The sequence below is a fragment of the Apus apus genome, chromosome 4 (assembly GCF_020740795.1).
Source record: "Apus apus isolate bApuApu2 chromosome 4, bApuApu2.pri.cur, whole genome shotgun sequence".
Classification (NCBI taxonomy): domain Eukaryota; kingdom Metazoa; phylum Chordata; class Aves; order Apodiformes; family Apodidae; genus Apus; species Apus apus.
In genome coordinates, this window is record NC_067285.1 from 83,837,173 (window position 1) to 83,855,937 (window position 18,765).

Below are 18,765 nucleotides of genomic sequence, written 5' to 3' on the forward strand. Positions count from 1 at the left end.
GCACCTGAACAAACCACAGACACTGATTTCCTCTAATTCTGTATTTCATATCACCTCACTAGCACAGTGCTATTGAAAATTATGTTGTTTAATTTAGTCTTCTAAATCAAGCCTTTTGACTTGTTACTTTTTCACCACCTGCCAGTCCTGTTAATGGTCCTTTTGTGTGCTCAACCTACACATGCCTGTTCTGCATATAACATACACATTGTAAGCAGAGTTATGTTAGAAAGGTTATAACTTTACCTTAGTCTTATAAGAAAACAGGTTTACAAATGTCACTGTAGACCTGGGCTAGGCATAGAGAAAAATTAATCCCTTGAGTGAATTCATCCCCTTATCCCATGGATAAAATCCTACTGTTGATAAAGGAGGAATAACTGCTCAGAAAATAACTGTATCTTCCATAAATAGTGCCCACTGAATAAATGGTTGCAAACCTTGTATTTTAAGTGTTCCTACAAAATAAACATGAACCTGTGGATGAATTGCTGGGAAGGCAGTGGTGCTCTTAAAATGTGAGACTGGTCAACAGAAAATTGTGGCTGTGAGTAAAAGTTGAAAGCCACAAGACAACAACAAGCAGCTATGAAATGCATGATGGCAAATCTGTGATGTGTTTATATGAATTACAGAACTGTGGAAAAAAACCCCAAAAATAGATACTTTTTCATACATCTTGTATATAAGCTCTGAAACACCTCCCTGCAAGACACCTGTAGATCCTAAATATCAGATTTTTCTTCTGTTAACTAGACTATGAAGTACTACAAAACACAAAGACACTGTTTCTGCCTTAGAGATTCAGGGAGAGCAGCTGAGGTGCAGCAGTCTCCTCAAAGCCTCAAATTGCTCCTCTGGTTCTGCTCAATTACTTTCAGCAAATATTCAGGTTCAGTATTTACCACTGTTATTGACAATAGATACACCTTAACAACCAGTTTTGGTCAGATAGGATCTATCTGCTTTACGTTAATTTGAAGTGAAATAAATAATGATTAATTCAGTTTTCCTTTCAAAGATATCCTGTTAAACTTGCTTTTGTGCAAAATATTTCTTGAATGTAGTTCAGGCAGAAACATGTAAATTCATATTTGTATCAGCTGAAATACCATTAGCTGCTCAATTACATTTGTTGCAAGAGTTTCAGAGCTCCTAGTGTGAACTCGTGGAATATGAAAATAAAATGTATGACCCCATGTAACTATGTGCTTATGAAGTCTCTGATAGAGAACACAAGCCTTTTAAAGACAGGTAAATTAGAAAATATTGTTAGTGGTGCAGTTCTGCTTTCACTGGTCCATCTGCCTGATGACACATCATTAGAGTTTCTGTAAAATGAGGAATTCAGAATGAGACAAAGTGCAGGAAAAAAACGACTATCAGATACAAGCATTGAATCTTCTCATTGTGAAAGGCAAACTATCTTAAGGTAGTCATAAAAAAACTCGGTTTTGAGCTTGTTCCTCAGGATCAAAGATGCAGAATTGTTTGCAGGTTAATGCTGCCTCCACAGGGTATGTATATATAACCACAACCTTCACATTCCAAAGAATAAGGATATGCTTCATGCATTCATAGGGAATGAAAGGAAAATGCATGGTTATGACAAAGCCTTTCATGGAGGAATTTGGTTAGTCACTGGTGATCTTTCAATTTTAGGCAATGCAGGATATGCAAGAGAAATATCAGTTATGAGACTAGATATGTCAAAATTGTTTCAATCATTAAAATTTCTCACTTTAGGTGCTGAACTGGACACACTGTATTCCTTATTTCTGTGTAACAGATGGAATTCTGGTACTCAGTCTGGAAAATATCAGTGTCTGTGTGGGACCATGCTGTCCTAGGAAACCTTTCACCTTTTGCAAAGGCCATGAGGGTAGAGTTCAACTGCTGAGCTGCTACTTCTCCATTTTCTTTCACGTATTCACAGCACATTATTAACCTTTGTGCTACTTCTCTATTGCTTGCTCAGCTTCCAGAATCTGAAGAGGATGCTGCATACAAAATATCCTTAGACCTTTCCTATACCCTTCCAGGCTGACACTACAAATACAGATAAAGGGGATTTTTTGCACTCCTGTGTATCTAGCTACAAAATACAAACTTGCCCTTCAACAACTCATTCAGCCAGCAGGAATTCTACCTAGTACATGATGGATCATACAGAGTGCTTGTTGAGATTAGCCACCACTGAACACATGTGCAATAGCATTGTAGGAGGGATACTTCCTCAGTCTGATCTATGAGCTGTGCTTGAAGAAGCTCCTCTTCTATATCATGAAGCCCTTTATGATTTATTCCAAAGAAGACAGATTTGTAAATCCCATGAAATGCAGGAATCGTTCTGTTTCCTTGCAGAAAAATATAATGGACAAACCACAGGTAAAGTCTAGACCTTAGCAAAACCACAGCTTCCAGAAATATAAAATGAGGTGTCTACTAGTCTAATCTGTACACAGACTACTTCAGCGAACACCTATCATTGGATTTCTAACACAGATAGCAAAAGTCTGTCTCTTTTGCTCTTCTTTAACTATGGAGACGAGACAATTATCTTACAGTAGACACTCATGTCTGATGGGCCATGTGATCTTCATTAGTGCTGTATTAAAAGTCTCCATCACAGGTTTTTTCGCTCGCGTGTGGCAGGTGAGCTATCCTTACAATACAAAATTCAACTTTCAAATAAAGTGAGAATAAAGGAGTTCTACTTGATTGCAAGAATGGAGCATTTTTTTAAAATTATAAATCTAACTTCATTGCACCCATTACTCATACTTTCAAAAAAAGAAGCACGTTGTACTATTCATGAGCACAGGAAGTATAAAACTACAGTACCATCCGGCAACCTACCGTGTAACATTTTATGATCCAAGATATACAGTTCAATTGCATTTCAGCCCTGGGAGTCACTTAAAATATATTATCTGTACTATGACAGATTTTTTCTGTTGTTGTAATATACATAGATCCTCCCATAATATTGCTGATTTTTAAAACTAAATTATTATGTGTGGTTAAATGTAAGGAAGGACATTCTTTTTTGGGGGTTTCATGAGTGTACGCATTTTGCATTGCCTTACATCTTCACTGTTTCCTGAACTGTGATATATCCAGCAAACTCAACACAGAAGCTGTTGGCAGCCACTCCACATACTTTTTACTACATTCTTTCTGCATTTTTACTACATCATATACTCTGTTAAGAAATTGAAACTCAAAAGTAAAGCACTTATGAAAGAAACTGAATAGCTTTTTATTGGAATTACATTTCTTTATTAACCGAAAATATTTAGTGATGTTTCAGCTTTTTAAATATCTGTGTGCTTTCCCAATAGATTAATCTTCACAACCTATGGCTTGTTCCACCACATGCTTCATTGCTTTCAGGAATTATTTACAGAAAGTCTTCAAGACTGTCACACATTGAAAGTTAGATAGTGAATTCTTACTGAGTTCTTTGTGAGTTTTCAACCCAGAAAATTAACAACATACTGGGAAATAAAAAAATACACACAAGACTCCACAGCCTGTTTGCCTATCCATACTGGGACCTTTAAAAAAACAAACAGACTGGTATATCTGCTTTGGTTAAAAGCTAGTTGGAAAGAATACAGAGTTTGGACTCCCTGTACTCTGAAAGCAACAGGGCATTATCAAAAAAAGGATATGATCATCACAACACCACACAACTCTTGTACACCAGCTATGGTTGTCACCCCTTATTGTGAACCATTTGCAATAGTTTCTACCTCAGACAATGAAATACATCTTGATCGTGCAGAACCAGTCTTACATATCTACAGTGTGTACACACCTACAATGATACTTTTAATAAATACAGGGAAAATTACCAATAATTTATGTTATAGTCCAGTATACAATACTGTGAGTGTTAGAGTAGAAAAATCTTGTACAGACATACTTGTGTATTGTTTGTATACATAAAATATTTTATCTGTGCCTTTGAAAAACATAACACAAGGCTCTATTTTCCCCTGCACTTCTAGCAACAATTTCTGACATTGAAATCCACCACCATTCAGCCCTCAACTTCAACATCACAGAAAGGGGACATGCAGTAAAAGGTGGTTTATTGGGCCCTTCAGGCCCATATGGAGAATGACAGGCAGACATTTGCAGGAAAAGAGCTGTACTATTAACAGGGAATATAAGATTTGTTTGAGTAATGCTTGAGAAGCCACTTTTTGAATGACTTCATAATATGTACTATTCAAGAAACAATGTGATGAACTATTAAACATGTATCTTTATGCCAGGATTTTCAGGTGTGATTTACTCTCACACAGCTTTGGGTGCAATGTAAATTAACTCTGTTAATGCTTAGATGGGCAATCTGTATGATATCCTTGAAAAATGAACCCATCAGGTAGACATGTGGAAAATGTAAATGCTTCAAGGATTTCAAAAAGCCTTTGTTGCTTCCATTTATATAAAAGAACTGAAAAAAAAAATCCTTCTCTGTGTTGGCAAACTTATATTTTCAACATAATAGCTTAATCAGTCCTTTACAATGTTACATATCTAGACAACTCTATAAATGCATACTATTTATAACATAAAATTGAATAGCTTTCCATTACACCATAAGATTTATTTTATAGTTCTCTCACCATGACTTATTAGGCTATTCTTCCATTTTGCGCAGACAAAAACAGTGCTAATGAGGCATGATTTTCATAATGCTAATATAAATATATGGGCCTGTGTAGTGACTTCGGTCTGTTTTCTCTCTCTCTAGGGAAAACTTCACAGGCATGTATGGAGATATCTACAAATAGTTTATTCACATGCTAGACATTTAATTCCTATCCTTCAAAAACAAGGAATTGCCATGTTCTCAAAAAGATATTGGAAATATCCAGAAGGTATTGACAAGTATTGTAGAGGTAACCTAATACGTGTTTGTTTACCTGGGGACGTCTTTGTATAGGATATTTTCAAGCGGTGATGATACAAAAGAAAAAAATGCTGTTACTTTAGGGAAAATCCATGCAGAATGTGGCCAGGGATGCAGTTGAGTGGTGTGTATTTTACACTAAGTTTGGGATGACTACAAATTAATTGGTGCAATTAAACAAACACTAACAAAAAAAAACAACACCAAAACCAAACCAAACACACACAAAAAACCAAAACCCACAACCCGACAACAACTTAAATTCAGAAACAGCATAGATTCAGTCACAAAATGCATCATCTGAGTCAGTAACTCCTGTGATTAAAAAGAGACAGCTCAGCTGTGTGCGCTTCCATTATGAGCATTGTAACATCGTACTGTGTCTTATCTGTTAAATCTGCACCCTTCAGCCTTTACAGACTCAAGAGCAGGAAAAAAATATTCTGTGTTTGCTCCTCCTTTGGAAACTGTAAAAAAACCCACTCTCTCTGATTACAATGTGGTCCCACTGACACATTGAGGACAAGGCTTTAGGTAGCAGCTCAGAATGGTTGCTATTAACAAAATATAAAATGTGGAGCTCATTATAGCAACTAAACTAAAACATTCCAGTTTAATGTAGAAGAGAAAATATAGCTATGGAAATGTGTTCTTCTAAAACAATTTGGTTTGGAGCTGAGACTTTATCTGGCAAGTTTCAGCCTAAAGCTCATTTTTACAGTGTGGTTACAAATCCTTGAAAATGGAAACACTGACAGATCCTTGGCTCTAACAGCTCTAACAGAAGCTTCTACAAAAGCCTGTAAAATAAACTATTCTAACTAAAGTCATCCTGTTTATTTCTTTATCTTATAAGCTATGACTGCTGTTTATGACTGAAACAGATTAAAATTGCCTAGTATACTATACTGACAAAGTAAAGCAGGTGAACTAAGTATGATCCACAACACAGTATTTATACACTCAGCGTGTTAAGTACTCTTGATATTTCAATCTATTTAAGACAGTCTTTAAACTTAGATGTGCCCATACCTGAAAACTTTTTCATATAGCTCATTGAATTATTATTTTGTTATTCCATCAGACTGCACTGAGTCTGTAAGCAGGCAAGAGCATATAAAGATTAGGAAGATCTATGATTTAGATCCACTCCTGACCATACACACACATGCATGATGCTAATTTTATGTAAACAGTCATCTTTCAAGTACTTCCATTATTCATCGTTTTTTCACCATTCAAACGCATTTTACTGGACCATACCTTGTGAGGGTGGTAAAAGTAAGGTAGAAAAAGCATGAGGAAGGACAGGGATTTAACGGATATATCTACCCCTTGTGAGGGATAAAGACAAATAGTTTAACTAAGGCTTTGGTTTTAGCTGCAAAAATGCAGAAGATAAAGCTTATCATAGAAGCAGACCTACCTGACTAAAATGATAAAAACATCTGTAGGTTCTTCTTTTCACTAACCATATCAACTTTACGACAAAATTAAACTTGGAATATCTATATTTATTTTCTCTTTAAATTAGAAATACATAAGAGCAATCATTCCACATTAGAAGCTATACTTAAGCAGAAAAAAAATTATACCTAGATAACATTTTATCTCAAAATTTCCAATGAATGTCTGCCTGACAATACAGGAAATGATTGGTAGGTAGGTCAGCTGTAATACCATACAATCTACAAATATTTCAATTAGAGCTTTCCCTAAGAAAGAACTGAACTGAAATTAAGAGCTGACACTAGGCACATTTTGTCTACAGAGCATTCAGAGTGCATCAAAAGAGCATTAATACAGGTTGATACCCCGGCCAGTTTTTGAGGAAGGCATCCTACTACAATCTTTTAGCAAAGCTAGCAGGGCCATGCAGCCTTCAAAACTCACATTGCTAGGCCACTTCTTCCTCAAACCAGAAAAATCTCATGCAGAACAGCAATTCAGGTCACAGAGCACAGAATGCTACTATACCTTGTAGCAGTGCTCACGCTTGAGCAGGTCTGGCTGCATTTAAATGCACTTTGCTCTCCATATTGCAAAAAAAAATCTGCTTTTTTCATCTTATCTATTGTCTGTGTCTTGATTTTTAAATAGTTTTAAATGGCAATAAATATTTTTTTAATTATACGCAAAAATAAGAAATAATTAAAGGCAAAATCCATTCTTGGCTTTCTATTTTTATTACCAGTTATTATTGCCTTTCCAAGTTTTAATGAATACCAAAAGATACACCTCTGAGCAGACACATATAACTGCACAAGCTTACTAAAAGAACAGAATTTTTGAAAAAGTGTAATCAATTTTAGGTCACTTTTGACAGAAATTCTCTAAGTAGTGATCAGTAAGAATTACTTAAGAATGCAATTGAAAAGGACAGTCTGTGTATTTAATAATTTTTTAATAGTTCCAAGCTTCTATATTTTTTTACTATTATATTACAGTGTGAAAAGGTTGTATGCCTCTAATACTAATATTTTATACAGTACAAACTTCGAACAATGGGTCCTGGTATTATTTTTGTTTCAATTTGAACTCTTCATAATTCAGAAAAATATCAAATGTCATATATGGTGTAAAAGTAAATCCCAGATCAAGGCGCAATTCTTGTACTTGCATGATTCATTTCACTTCATGTTTCTTTGAAAGGTATGGGTTACCATGCTCAAAAATCACTAACAGGCTTTGAAATGCTGACTCGTTCATTATCAATATTTGTTAATAATTCTGAAGCATGTTGACACACATTTTACAAACAAAATTACTAATATAACATTGTTTGTGTTTATGTTTTTTTTAAATACCTTTTCACAGTTCTGTTTGCATACATACCAGAATTCTGTTGGGGTTTATCCCCAGCTAGTAACTAAGCCCAACACAGACGCTTGCTCAATTCTCCCCCAAGTGCAATGAAGCAGAGAACTGGAAGAGTAAAAGTGAGAAAATCCATGGGTTGAGATAAAGACAGCTTACCAAGTAAAGCAGATGTTCAGCCATCTCCAGGAACACAGGGTTCCATCACACATAATAGTTGCTTGGGAAGACAAATGCCACAACTCTGAACATCACGCCTTCCTTTTCCTTTCCTCAGATTAATATGCTGAGCATGACATCATATGGTATGGAATATCTCCTTGGTCACCTGGGGTCAACTGTCCCTGCTGTGGTCCCCTCCCAAGTTCTTGTGCACCTCCAGTCACTGGTGGGGTGGGTTAAGAAGCAGAAAAGGCCTTGACTTGTAAGCCTTGTAAGGCCTTGTAAGCACTGCTCAGCAAGAATGAAAACATCTCTGCATTATAAACAGTGTTTTCAGCACAAATTCAAAACACAGTCCCATACTATCTACTATGAAGAAAATTAATTCTATCCCATCCAAAACCAGCACAACTCCAACATTTAAAACCTTAAAAACTTCAGTAGATCACCAAAACAAACAGGAACTGATTTTTCTTCTGGGGAATTCAAAGACGATTTTTCACCAAATTAAATTGAAAGTTTCAATCACTTAGAGAAACGTATGTTTAGCAGGGCTGTGCTCAAAGAGGATATGAAATTTCTCTGAAGTTTTAAAAAGAAGTATCTGACAAAGCCAACTAGTGAAAAATATAGTTCAAAACCATCTGTGCACAGTAGTCTCTGCATTTGCTTCATAAAAGTGAAATGCATATCATAAGAGATTAGTGCAAACGTATTTTGCCATTTGAAGATCTAGGACAAGATCCTCAGCTTGCATAAATCAGTCTAGTTCCATTGCGTCATCATGTCACTGCTATCATAGAACACATGCTGATTTACACTACTTAATATTCTGAAACATGAATCAGTTTGCAGCTATGGAATTTTACAATAGTTTTGTGTATGTGTTGGGAAAAGGAAATATTGTCTCATTGAAAGCAAAATTCCTTATACCTGCCCCAGCCAAGATTTCATACAACAGCCAAAACCAAGACACAGAAAGTTCAGTGAAATTATGTTCTTTGGAGACAGAAAGCTTCTAATTTTAACCTTACTAAATTCAGTAGTATATATCAAGTTCTGGCAAATTCTTTTCAGATCTCAAATACAAAAGTATTTACAGCTTGATGTGCAACTATATTTATGCTTACACATATTTTTCTCTCTTCTTTTGTAATCTTATTTTTCTGTTTATACGCAAAATATGAGAAATTTTTCTAGGTGCATATTTTTAGGAATGAAAACAGGGATCCTCCATAGCAAAAGTGAAGCTCTAGTCATCTGCTTCCAGAACCTGCTGTATCAGGCTTGTCTTTGCTGACAAGATCTCCAACAGGGACATGTCAGATGAAGGATAATGAAGGCTTAGCTGTAGAACTTACTTAAAACTTATTACTTAACTTACTTAACAGGGGATTGATACATTGATTGTTTCATTTGAGCTGGAAGAAATAGTATTTCCTAGTTTCCTACATTACAAAAAACACCAGGAGTTCTTGAAGTAGCATAAAATAACAGACCTAATGGAGGCAGGGAACGGGGTTTGTGAAAAGGAGTATCTAGGGGTTGTGTACAGTTAGAAAGAAATAGAGAGAAGTTGATGTGAAAGAAAGGACAAGTGCACAGCAGTGTAAAAGCTTGGAATGCCAGACAATGCAGGATATGTAGAAAAATCCCATGGATCAGGACACAGAGCATGAGCTGTAGAAGAAAGATTAGCACAACTCTCATGTTGATGGCCCACAAGATGGAGACCAGAGAGACAAAGTCCCCTCCACTGTAAGTGAAGATAAGGTTCATGACCATCTGAGGAACCTAAAGATATACAAGTCCATGGGACCTGATGAGATACATTCCAGAGTCCTGAAGGAACTGGGAGATGTAGTTGCCAAACCACTGACCATGATATTTGAAAAGTCATGGCAGTCAGGTGAAGTCCCTGGTGACTGGAAGAAGGGACATGTTACGCCCATATTTAAAAAGGGTAGAAAGGAGGACCCTGGGAATTACTGACATATCAGCCTCACCTGTGTGCCTGGGAAGATCATGGAACAGATCCTCTTAGAAGACATGCTAAGGCACATGGAGGACAAGGAGGTGATCCAGGACAGCCAGCACCGCTTTACCAGGGCCAAATCCTGCCTGACCAACCTAGTGGCTTTCTATGATTAAGTGACTACATCAGTCAACCAGGAAAAAGCAGTGGATGTCATCTATCTGGACTTCTGCAAGGCCTTTGACATGGTCCCCCACAACATCCTTCTCTCTAAATTGGAGAGTTGTGGATTTGATGGGTGGACTGTTCAGTGGATAAGGAATTGGCTAGATGGTTACATCCAGAGGGTAGTGGTCAATGGCTCTAAGTCCAGATGGAAAACAGTGACAAGTGGTGTCCCTCAGGGATCAGTGCTGGGTCCAGTGTTGTTTAATATCTTAACGATATTGACAGTGGCACTGAGAGCACCCTCAGCAAGTTTGCTGATCCCACCAAGCTGGGCGGAGAGGTCGATATGCCAGAGGGACCACATGCCATCCAGAGAGACCTGGACAAGCTAGAGAAGTGGGTTCAGGTGAACCTCATGAGGTTGAGCAAAGGCCAAGTGCAGGGTCCTGCACCTGGGCCGAGGTAACCAGAGATATCAATACAGGCTGGGGGAAGACACATTTAAGCGCAGCCCTGTGGAAAAGGACCTGGGGGTATTAGTGGATCAAAAGCTGGACATGAGCCACCAATATGCAGCTGCAGGCCAAAAGGCCAACTCCATCCTGGGCTGTATCAAAACAAGTGTGGCCAGCAGATCAAGAGAGGTGATTCTGCCCCTCTACTCTGCCCTGGTGAGACCTCACCTAGAATACTGCGTTCAGCTCTGGTGACCCCAGCACAAGAAAAATATGGAGCTGTTGGAATGTGTCCAGAGAAGTGCCACAAAAATGTTCCAAGGGCTGGAGCACCTCTCTTATGAGGACAGGCTGAGGGAGTTGGGGTTGTTCAGCCTGGAGAAGGCTCCAGGAAGACCTCATAGTGGTTTCCAGTACCTGAAGGGGGCCTACAGGAAAGCTGGGGAGAGACTTTTTATAGGGACTTGCAGTGAGAGGACAAGGGGTAATGGTTTTAAACAGAAATAAGAGAGATTCAGGTTAGAGATCAGGCCAAAATTCTTCAGTGTAAGGGTGGTGAGACACTGGAACAGGCTGCCCAGAGATGTTGTGGGGGCTCCATCCCTGGAGGTGTTCAAGGCCAGGCTGGATGGGGATCTGAGCAGCCTGCTCTAGTGGGAGGTGTCCCTGCCCACGCAGGGGAGTTGGAATTCAATGATTTTCAAGGTCCCTTCCAACTCCAAACATTCTGCAATTCTGTAAATCACCCTAGAGATCTGTCCCCAAAAATCAAATGGAAAGAGGAATCACAAGGACAGAAACACTTCCCATGATTTTTAGTTTCAGTCTTGGTCTAGCCCTGTATCAGTTAATGGTTTACCCCAGATTCATTCCTACAAATTCCACAGTACACCACTGAGAGGGGGATGCTGCTATTCAAATCAAGTCCATTGAACCACTCTGTTTGTCATATACCGGTTATTTCTATTGACCATCACCAAAGTATTTATGAATCTATTTTCTCCTTCTCAAAAGTAAGCTAACAGTAGAGGCCTGTGTGTCACACAGAAGAAACTCAGGTTATGGCAGAAAAAAAATAATAATAAAAAAAATTGAATGTGACATTTGCCTTTAAAGTACCCAACATACCAGTGCAACCAAAACTGGCCACTGCAGACAGGACACACATTGTGTTTCCTGATGGGTAGAAATTGGTTTTGTTTATCTCCTGCTGCCCAGAGCTGTCTGACAAATTGATCTCAAAAAGTAAACCACCTACTTGAGTTTTCAAAAATGCACTCAAACATGACATTTAAACTGGACGTGCCAAATTCACCACAGGTGTAATCAATAAAAATGAATAACTGTCACGGCAAAGTCAGCATAAACTGCCATGTCAGAGGGCTCTGAAGCTGGACTTGATGGTAAACTTCTGTACAGTCATACTACCTAATGACAGGAATACCTCCATGGGGTCCTTCATGGGCTGAAGTTGGGTATCTGCTCCGCTGTGGACCCCCATGAGCTGCAGAAGGACACTCTGCCTCAGCATGGTCTTCACCCTGTGCTGCAGGGAAATCTCTGCTCCAGCACCTGAAGCACCTCCTCTGCCTCCTTCTTCACTGACCTTGGTGTCTGCAGCTTTCTTTCACATATTCTCACTCTTCTCTCCTGGCTGCTGCTGTGAAGCAGTTTTTTTCCCCTTCCTAACTATGTTACCATCTTGGAGTCAGCTGGCATTGGTTCTATCGGACATGTGAAAAGCTTCTGGGGAAGCTGCCCACCCTCACTACCAAAACCTTGACACACAAACCCAGTACAGAGTTTCAGACTGAAATATAGGAAATCCTGTATTATACAGTTCATCTAGAAAACATATTAAGAACAACGCAGGGACTGGGTGTCTGCACCTTGGGGTCATCATGTTTAAATCTTTTTTTTACAGTTGCCCACTGGGGGTGTGATACAGACAACAGCAACACTGCTGCTGATATCAGTGTTGCTGAGCTTTGAAATAAGTGCCTTTGGTCACTACAGCACAATGAACTTCTTCTGTTTCATTTAGCTGTCAATATGTCAATCTGGGCAGCTAATCAAAGAAATCATCAGTCCAGATTGGCTTAATGATTTTTAACAGATGACATCCACTTAAGGAAAGATTGGATGATTAAAAGAAATTCTATTAGCTTTGGATCTGGCACTCTGATAAAATTAATCCACAATCACTCAGTGAATTAATCTTTCAAGGGATATTTCACTTCCTTGATTGCCATAAATGTGTGTGTCAATAGGAAAGGTAAAATTGTGAGGAACGGGTTATTGTCCCTCTGAGGTCTGTACATGATTCTCTCAGAGAGCTTCCAAAGGCTACTGAAGTCTTCACTTTGCCTAATAATTGTGATTACATGAGAAACCCAAGGATATTGCTTGCACATCATTACAGATTTTAGAAAAATACTTGAAAAAAATTTCTTTAATGCACCCTTTCAGCTCACTTTTAGTTTTCTAACTGAAAACATTTGCTGTATAGGGTTTAAAAAGTAGTTTAAATGTAACACAGTAAAACGGAAAGGGAATTTGAGAATAGGGTTTACTATTTTACTCAAAGCAGCATAAATTAAAGGTTATTATCAAGTAATTGTTTCTATTTAATGCATACACATGCAATATTGCCCAATTGAGTAAGCTGGACCAATACCCTCACAGAAATGTGTAGAGAGACATTTCTGACAGTATTTTCATGTGTAATTACTATGTTCAGAGTAAAAGGATGGAGTAAATTTTGTTAAGAGTTATTGTACTTGCAGTATAAATGGTTTTTACCTGCTTCTTTGTAGAGGAATAGTATTTTTCCAATAAACTAAATTCTGTCTGGAATCATTGAGATTTGCAGAAGAGCCAAAAATATAATAATGAATAATAAGGCATCATTGTATCATTAGCCATGTGATTTTACATTCTTTATTCAGGAAAATTGTGGGCTTAGTGTTTTTGTCATTCTGTAAATAATTTCCATGACTCAAGGAAAGAAATACAATGTTTGTAATTAAGAGAACAACAAGTGGTACAAATTGGTTCTTGTTACCAGTATTACTTTTCTGAAGTGAATGTATCTTCTACTTTATTATTATTGTTAGAAAGTGAAAATGCTCAAGCAATTAAAAATTAAAATTACAATTGTTTTAGATTCTACTGTAAATCTCAAGATTTTTCCTAAATTCCTGTATCTGAGAGTGGCAAATTATTTTGAATGGAAAATATTTTTAAATGAAAAATCCTTTGAAAAAGTAAAAATTAAATAACCTGGTACTTTTGATATCATTTATTTTTGTTAAAAATTGAAAATAAATACTTTTTCTACTTTAATATTCTCCCCATATTTTTACAGCTAATTTAAATTAAAATGTAATTGTTCTGATTTATTATTATTATTTACTTCTTTTTTAAAAAAATAAAAGAAATTAAAGAGTTATGAAAATTAGTGCACACAAAGTTCTCGGGTAAATTTCCCAATGTTGTATCATGGTGGTGATGATTAAGGGAGCGGAGCATCCTCCTTATGAGGAAAGGCTGAGGGAGCTAGGTCCCTTTAGCTTGGAAAAGAGGAGACTGACGGGTGACCTCATCCATGTTTACAAATACATTAGGGCAAGTGTCAGGAGGACAGAGCCAGGCTTTTCAGTGATGCCCAGTGATATGACAAGGTGCAACGGTGCAACCTGGAACATAGGAGGTTCCATGTAAACATCAGAAAAAAATTCTTTCCTGTGAGAGTGACAGAGCACTGGAACAGGCTGCCAGAGAGGTTGTGGAGTCTCCTTGGCTGGAGACATTCAAAACCCGCCTGGATGCGTTCCTGTGTGATGTGCTCTAGGTGACCCTGCTCTGGCATCTGGACTAGATGATCTTTCGAGGTCCCTTCCAACCCCTAAGATTCTGTGATTCTGTGAGAAGTTGAGTTCTGGCTCTAGCAGAATTGTATTTAATTCAAGGAATCAAAACTCCTTTAGTATATCATTTGGGCTTTATTTTTTAATTATTAGACCACCTGTTTTATGCTACTTTATATCCTCCAGACATTGATATGCATCTCATATCAGAAACCTTCACCAGTACATTCCAGCACAATGGAAATATAACTAAGATAGGAGTATAAAACTGGACTTAAAAGGAACATATTTACTAGTACTAAACATTTCTCCTACAAGGGAGAAATTGCCTGTATGGGCTATTTTGAGCTGTTTTGAATAGCTGCTATTCATCTTTCATATATGTATAACTATACAATAAAAAAATGAGACCTCATGATAAACACTGTCTGTCCAGTAATTAATTTCATCTAGTGGCAAAGTTTTTGTATTTGAACATTGATGCAAGAAAATATGTATAATATATAATAAAAAATTACAAAAAGGTATAATCTATAAACTATATATAATCTACATAATAATGATATACTATATAATAATAACATATTGTTATAATTATGCATAATATATAATTACATATAATTATTATAAATATTCTATAATATTATATATAATATATAGTAAAATATACTAAATTAAGTTATGCTAAACTTTTGTGTCAGTGTAAGCATTCCATAGTGGAGATGCTCATTGAACATTTTTGTCTCCTTTATACATCCCCAAAAACAGAAGAGTCCAACAGTTCTGGGAGTGCATGCCCAATACCCACTTTTCAGAGCAAAACTAATGGCACTGTAGACAAAACTGTCATTAGAAAATCATACTCACCTGAAATTCACAGCATGAATGGATGCTATTTGCAGGTGTAACCCACCTCTACTGTGCTGGTCCCTTAGAGTATCTGTTACTCTTTACAAAGATTTTTATTTTAATGTCCATTTTAAAAGGTGAAACATGCTTTAACGCAATTCCAAAAGGCAAGAATAAGCAAGAAAATAAATTCTTAATTTTTTTGTAGACTGGAAGAAAGGAACAATGGAGGAGAGAAGCTAATGTGTTTGTAGTATGGCTAGACTTGATTTTAATAAAGTATGTGGCTCGTATACCCGATCTAAAGCTTGTGTATTCCTTGAGTATTGCCACCCTGACTAGATGCCCTCATGAGACACCTTCTGCATTACTGAGCAAATGTTAATGAGCAAATTCTGTGTCACTGAAAGTGTATCCCTGTAAGTCCAAACTAATCTTGCTACCACAATTTAGGAATCCATTTAACCCAGTTCCAGATGATATGATATTGAAATTATATGATACATGAAATTATCTTCTGCCAGCTCCTTGGCTGTTGTAGTTCACCTGTCATATTTATTAGCTTAAACCAAAAATGATTGAGAGCTGCCTCAACCCATATGCTAAAGTGGCTGCAGAGTCAGTGCACTGTCACTTCTGCTGTTAAAAGAGCCACCAGCTGCAGAAAGGACAAGTGGAAATCGATGGTACTAACCCTGTGTGAGCTCTCCTGCATGACCAGACAGCAGTGGCTTGCCATTCTGCAGTCATTTTCCTTTCTTTCAGTAGGTATGGTTTTTTACTTTTTTTTAAATGGCTATTTAAAGCATGGCAATGGCTATATAAAGTATGGAAGGAGTTTTGCCACGTATATTTAGATTTCTGAACAAGGGGTTCTTGCTAACTAGATCTCCCATTCTAAGTAAAAAATACTTTCCAATTTGTAACTGTCAAGATATTATTGTAATGCTTTATAACTACAAATATCAAAATTACTCAAGCTTTTATCCTTTTATTTTCACAAATAAAACAAAGCAAATAACTTAAACAAAACAAATCTTAAAAACTAAGCAAGTTTCCTTACTATTCTAAATTTAGCCAGATATGAGGTACATAATTGAAAATATGGCTGGTAAAATACAGTGATTTATTATGTGAGAGCCAGGGGAAAAAAACAAGCTAATAATCATTGTCACCATGAACTTTCTCTCATCTTATGTACTACTGAATATTTACTTTTAAATTCTGCACTTTATCAATTTCTAATTCATTATTCTGATTGCAATCATGGTACATCATTGCTCTTTATATGCTGATCTTCATTAATGTTCACAGCAGCTTTTGAGCTGGAGGGCTTAGATTCCAACAGAGCAGACACAATGACTAAGTTTATTTTATAGCTAAACTTAGGGAAACCCTCCTAATGAAAGAAAACTAGATTATCAGACCCCACTATAGCTGTATTTTTATCCAGGATCTTATAATATTAATCCTAACAAACCTATAAGGATTAAGGAAAACACAGTTTGCCTCCTTTGATTAAATTCTTTTATTTCCCTAAAGTAACTTTCTAGGCTGGAAGTTTCACTGGTTATTCACTTTATCAGTGATATATACAGCACAAACAGGCTTCAAAATGGTATTTCACTCTTTCACTGTTACATAAAACACATTATATCATTCTTAAACTGCTGGGTTTTAGCTTTTCTAATACCTTATCTTCTTCCTTTCAATTCTAATTCTAAATATACATTTATTATTATCTGATTGAGGAAAACGAAAAAAAGCAAATGAATAAACCCCAGAATTTAGTGGCTTGTTACTACTAAGAGCCAACACTGAATCACATATATTCTGGTTTAAGTAACTAAAGAGATTGCTCAAGACAAGATGTATGTATTCATAGCAAAGAAATCTGTCCTTAGTAAGTATTTATTACTATGCAATAAAACCATAAATATTTAATGTCTCCAATGGAATATTTTTTTCTTTATTCAGGCAAAGAAAGAGACAAAGAATCTGATTCCAACTTCGGATATAATGAGGTAAAACTGTGCACAGGGGATGTGAATCAACATTTTTGTCCTGTTTACAGCAATGACTCCCATAAGTGGCTCGCACAAGATGAATTAATGGTTCTCTATAGGGCAGAGCATAACCATGCTTCTTCAGGGGCTCAAGGAGAGTCTACAAGCTACAAGAATTTAATCCTTTGTGAAGACTTCTTGAAAGCATGAATTTATTGAAAAATATCTATTCCTTCCCCACATGCCTTGAAAAAAAAATCAGTGAAGTAACCCTGAGAATCAGAACTTCAGACCATGCACGTAACTAGTGTTTGTAGCATTCTTTCCCTCTGTCTTTCATAGACCAGACTCCTCTCCTGGGCTTTGTTTCCTGAAAAGCAACAGGTCATTTCCATGTGTTGCAGTAATTATGGACACAATGGAAGTATGATTATGGAGAATAACTTTAATGTCCTTGTGGTAAGAATTAGTTTTCTATGTCTTCACTGTTGGTAGAGAAGAAATATTGAATTGCTTGAAATAAATCTCTAGAAACAATGAGAGTTTAAAGCTTCAGTAATGAAATACTGCCTTTGAAATGCTAGGAGTAAAGTTGCTAATGATTTTACGGAGCTCTCAGGTAACTGCTTTTTTAGGCCTAATGACCTTTAAGATTTACAGCTTTGTCAAATTAATTCCTGCTTTTGGAAAAAAAAACCCTATTTTTAATCTATTTTTACTGTATTTCTTATTATTTTCTGATGTGTTCATGAATATTACAATTGTTCATTATTCCAATGCTTCTCTGAAATGAAACAGGCCATTCAGGATGTGATGGAAATACACAGATCAAGACAGAAATCACAGACAGAGAAACAGACATTTTCCTCTGATAATGAGGTCATCTGGATTTCAGCTATCAACATATGGACTAGTACTCAGTATTGTCACAGATTATCTGTATTAAAATAATTGTCTACAGATGGGTGAAATTATTGTTCTAGCGCTGCATAAGACAACCAGAGAGAACACACAGGAGCCAAAGCTGATGCTATATGTCACCTTGTTGTGTTTGAAGTGCCATAAAATTAGAAACTAAAGGCAGGAACAGAAAGATTGCAAATATGAGCATCAGTGCGTAACTGCAGACAGCAGAGCTGGGTCACTTAAGGTTACTGAAAGGAAGCTAGTTTACACTGTTTACTGATTAAAATGAGGACATAGTGGGTAGATGTAGCACTGTCTTAAAAGTAACATAAGAGGCTTGAAGAAAGATTTGGTTTCACCAAGCCTTGGTCAGGGTCCCTAGAGAGCAGTGACACATCTGAGCTATGAGATACAGCTCTGCATCAAGAGGAGTTCAGTTTGTTCAGACCATGAGTAGTACAGTTAATTGTATCTCTAATGTCTGATTCTACAGGTGCTTTTGTTGATTGGTGTTAAAACCATCCTTTACAAACCAGAAGGGTCTGTGAAGATACTCTGAGAGAGTTTTCCTGCCAGATAGACATAGCTACTACACTGATTTTAGAATCAAAGAATTTAGAAATTTTTGTGT